At 40.3% G+C, this 5,143-nt stretch overlaps 1 long non-coding RNA gene across 1 annotated transcript in view; it reads left to right on the top strand.

Moving 5' to 3' along the window:
• LOC114630241 overlaps window positions 1-5,143 on the top strand; it is a 70,725-nt gene that overhangs the window by 15,384 nt on the left and 50,198 nt on the right. The window contains exon 2 of the long non-coding RNA XR_003712794.1: window positions 2,294-2,360. This is a non-coding gene — a long non-coding RNA (uncharacterized LOC114630241). The remainder of the gene's footprint in view (window positions 1-2,293; window positions 2,361-5,143) is intronic.

Genomic DNA, 5,143 nt, shown 5'->3' with positions numbered 1-5,143 from the left:
CACTGCTGAGCCCTGTTCACACTGCTGAGCCCTGTTCATACTGTTGACTCCTGTCCACACTATTGAGTCCTGTCTATACTGCTGAGTCCTGTCCACACTGCTGAGTCCTGTCTACACTGCTGAGTCCTGTCCACACTGTTGAGTCCTGTCTATACTGCTGAGTCCTGTCCACACTGCTGAGACCTGTCTGTCTACACTACTGAGTCCTGTCTGTCCACACTGCTGAGTTCTATCTGTCTACACTACTGAGTCCTATTCACACTGTTGAGTCCTGTGCACACTGCTGAGTCCTGTCCACACTACTGAGCCCTATCCACACTGCTGAGTCCTGCCTTACTTGTTGACTCTCTCACCTGAAACCTAGCACCCCCCTCCTCCCAGTACCCCCTCACACAGATTCTCCCCCATTCCTCCCTCCTCCTTTGAGAAGGGGGACCTCTCCATCTAGTTATCACTCCCCTCATTCCTCCCACACTCATCCAGCAAACCAAGTCACTGAGGCCAGACAAGGTGGCCCAGTTAGGGCCATGGGACCCACAGGCAGGCAACAGAGTCGGGGGCAGCAGAGGCCGGGCTTCCAACGCTGTTGAACTGGTCAGCTGGTGTCCTCATGGAGAAGGTCCTTCGTCTGTGTGAAAGCAGATGAGGGGACATGAGTTCAGGCCAGAAGGACACTAGCTGCAGTAAGGAATCTTCTTTCCATTCAGAGGCTGGAAGGCCATGATCATAGTGCCTGCAGCTGGTTTCTCCTGAGACCTCTCTCAAGGACTGTGGAAGGCCCTCTTCTTGTTGTCCTTGCATGGCATCTACAAAGAAAACTCCCCTGTGTCTCTTCTATCAGGTCCCATCCTAAAGCCTTCATTTCAGCTTCATCACTGAAAAGCAATTATCCCGATAACTATGTCATGAGGACATGGGGTTGCTGGTGACTACACTGAAGGACCTTCTGAGGGACACAGATCAGCCCATAGAACTGAGTCTCCTACCACGTTGCCAGAAGTTGCCGAATGTCCTTGCGGGCAGAACAGCCCAGATTAGAACCATCGGAGGAGTTTGGATGCTGACTGCACATTGCAGTCACTAGCAGAAATTAGACTAAAGCCCTAAAAAGGACCACAGAGATTCTGATTCAAATGAATTTTGGGTGAAGATATCTTGTCAAAGTGTTTCCAAAATTTCTAACTTGCAGAAATCTAGGGAGTGCCAATGAATAAGGCAGACATTAAGCAACAAATTTTACGATTAACATTTTCAAACATGTAATATATATTATTTTGCAACATATTCTTTAATAGCTACCTGGAACATTTTTCTGCACCATGAGATAATGTATAATAAAAATTTTAATGAGGGTTGAAAAATATTGTAGGTTATGTAATCAAGGCCCTGGTGTATATCCTAGAGAAAGAAGAAGACTGAAATAACCCAGTAAAGCATATTCTTGGATGCCTGTCTTCATGAGCTTCGTTGGTCATCTTCTTAGTCTAAAGTTTAAGAGGTGGAAACCAGAATCAAAAGGGTGACTGTGGGCTGACAAGGTTGCCAGTGAGTAAAGGCACTTGCGTCTCAAGTCTGATGATCTGAGTTCAATCTCCGGAACCCATAAAAAGGTAGAAGGACAGAACTATGTCCCTGAAGTTGTCCTTGACCTCCACATCCCCTCTGTGGCACACCACCCACCCACACTATTCCCCCACTAAATAATAATAACAAAATAAATTTTTAAAAGAATATAAATCTTCTTTGGGTTTTGAAGCCCTTTCCATTGTAGTTACTCAGAAGTAGTTCCGCTGATCTTTGAGTATTTCGGTTTTGAGATTACATGGGTGTGATACCTTGTCTGAACTTGGCTCTCTTTGGTTATTAAAGCTGAACATTCCCCCAATGTCTACATGCCACTTGCTTTTCACCTTTTGCTGATTGCTGGTTTGTGACATTTGTTCTTTTGTTAAGCAATACTTTAGTTTTTCTTACAGATTTGTAGGAGCTTGTTGTGAGGGTATACTTTTCTGTTGCAGGTTGTGAATGGTTTCCATTATTCCAATATTTCCATTATTTCTATCCAGTTATTATTTGTCTTTACTATTTAGATGGATTTATTTCTAGAAGCATCCTTGACATAGAGGGTGGTTGCTCCCGAGCATCGTCCTCTCACGCCCTCCTCCTCCCTCCCTTCCCTTCCATTTTATTCATAGGAAATAGGGTTTAAACTTTTCTATACCATGATAAGATCAATATTTGTCCATGATTTATTTTATTATTTAAAAAATTCAAATTGTTTTTTTATGTACAGGTGTCAGAGGCTAGAGGAATTGAATCTTCCAGAAGCTAGAGTGACAGGCATCTGAGAGCCACCTCAGGTAGGTGCTAGGAGTCAAACTCAGGTCCCCTGGGAGAGCAGCGCATGCTCTTAACCACTGAGCCACCACTCCAGTCCCTATGTTTATTATTACTAATTATTATTATTATTATTATTATTAAACATTTGGGTTTCTAACTATGTTTAGAATGACATATCAGGAAGGACTGAAGTTATGTTTTATTCCAGACAGTTCCACAGTAGATCAGAAATTACCTCTTAACTATTTTATTTTATTCTGTAAATTTGAAATGACACTTTTCTAGCTTAAATTTCAATCCAATTGTCAGGCTTGCTTAGGCACTTTTTAATTCTATCCATTGATTTATTGACTAGTTTTACAATCTGTTTTGACAGTTGAGGTTAAGATTCACTTCATTCTTGATATTTTTCAAAAGAATTTTTGAATTCAAAACATTTTTTTCAAATTTCAATTGTTCAAAACCAAAATGGATTTTTGAGGAGTCAAAGTCCATATCTCTGGTGGGATTTGCGGCTTCCCAACGCTGAACGGTGGTCCAGACACAGGCTGGCCCATCTGCACTTTCTCCATGGGCCGTTTCCACATGAAGGTCCTGTACGTTGTTCTTCGGAATGGGACAGCTTACTAGTGACATGAAGATTCACATAACAAACACGGGGGTTCTCACTAAACTTACGGAATTTGGAAAGTTTAATATGGCGGTAGTATGGCTTTTGTTGTTGTTGTTTTGTTTGAAAGAATCTTCCCACGGAAATCTCTTGGTCTAATCAATCTCTCAGCAGTCTTTTTCAGTTTCTTCTGTGAAATTCATTTTTTCCGCTTCTGGGTATACTTTTTGACAACCTAGACTTTCATAGGAAATGATTTTCCAATTTTTTTTATTTGTCTAAATAAATGTATTTTGTGCCTATGGATTATGTACCTTTTTTTAACTCTAAATTTTGAATATTTTTGTATTAAATTTATTTATGAATTCTATCCTTTTCTTGATAAATTATTTAATGTGTTTTACTTTTGTGAATTAGTTTTTACTTTTCAAAAAGTATATCATTTCAAATTTTAGTTTAGTTTATTTTTTAAACAAATATTGTCAAAGTTACCAAGAGTTATAGTTTGCTCCTCTAATTCAAGACTGGAGAATCTTATCTCATAAGTTCACATACGAGTTTCTCTACAGTTTAGGTTAGAAGCACCATAATTTTTATTAATAATTTCTAGATTTGTTTTAAAATACATATAAAATCGTTTCTGGATTCCTTCTAGGGCGAAGACACATCTAAATGCTCTTAATTTTTAGAACTAATTCTGAGTTTTATCTTGTTATAAGGGCTTGAGAGGTGACTTATTGGTTATGAGCATGCACTGCTTTTCCACAGGATCCAACTTTGATTCCCAAGACCCATATCATGTGGCCCACAGATCTCTGTTACTCCAGCCCTACAGGGATCTGAGTTCTCTGGTTTCTGAGGGCACCTGTATTCACATGTGTGTGTGAGCACACACACAGATATTTAAAGGGGCATGTGAAGAAATGGCTCAAGTTCAGTTTCCAGCACCCTCATAGTAGCTTATAACTGTCCAGAACTCCAGTTCTACTGAATCCAGTGATCTCTTCCTGTGCACTTATGTACATGAAGGCAAAATACTCACACACGTAAACAAATCCAAAAACAATAGAACAAAGCAAAGCAAAACAAAACCACTGACAGAAAAAACAAACAAACAAAAAACAAAAACAAAAAACACAAAACAAACAATAAAAAACACAAAACAAAACCAAGCCCCAGCCAAATAAATCATAATACTTGCTTTTCTTAGATTAAATTCCTCTGACTGGTCTCCCTCACTGGCTTCAGATACAACTGTAACATCACAAAAACAAGTTTTCAGAATTTAGCTTCTCTGAGTGTGTCTAACTTTGTAAGCAGTTTGCCGGCCAGTCTCTCCTGCTAATGGATGGTCCAATGAGGAAGCCCCTGCTCTGGGCCTCCACCTTGTGTGTCCCTCAGACTTAGCACCTAATGTTTTGTTACACTGATGTGTATTATGTCTATTGTGGCATTAGCCAATGAACTCTCTGGGGTCTTGGTCATTTTGAGAGTTGTGCTTGGTATATACCAGTCACTGTGAATGCTGGCTGAATTAAGTTTGACTGACAATGAGAACATGACACAGGCTTCACCAGCTAAGGGGGCTGACACTACACATCCCATCTTTAGATAAATGTTGCTATTAACCTTACTGATCCCCAGCAAACCTTCAGATACAAAGGAGTATTTGAAAAACAGGGTGGAGTCCCCGTTCTGTTTGTAGCCAACTGCCAGTTATAGACAGCAGTTGTAACCCGAATATTCTATGTACAGATAGAGGAGAAGCAGTCTGGGTGTGAAAATAGTGGATCCTGAAGATGCTTCTAGCAGACAGACCAAGACCTCTGCCATGCTGTCACAAAAGCTCTTAGGCTCTCAGCTTCACATCAGTCAGGAAAGGACACTGGAATTCTAATGGAAAAAAAAAAGAAAAAAAAAGGCATTGTTGGTAAAGTGGTAATTAGATTTTCAAAATTTCTGTGATCCAGAAAAGCTTAAAAAGCATCTTCTCACTGGGACCCTAAACCTGAGGGTTTTGATTTTGATGGAAAAGGAAGAGCTTTGCTCCCTTGCAAGGACTGGCCAACTGAGTACAGAGTAGTGTCTGTGTTGAAGTCATTGTGCTCTTCAATAAGAGTGAGCTGAAGAGAGCATGACCCCGACTTTTAAAAAGTAAAGGCATAACTGATGAGCGAGACACACACACACACA

The sequence above is a fragment of the Grammomys surdaster genome, unplaced genomic scaffold (assembly GCF_004785775.1).
Source record: "Grammomys surdaster isolate TR1022 unplaced genomic scaffold, NIH_TR_1.0 67, whole genome shotgun sequence".
In the NCBI taxonomy this organism is placed as follows: domain Eukaryota; kingdom Metazoa; phylum Chordata; class Mammalia; order Rodentia; family Muridae; genus Grammomys; species Grammomys surdaster.
The sequence above is the reverse complement of the archived record's forward strand: the minus strand, read 5'-3'. Positions and strand labels throughout refer to the sequence as shown.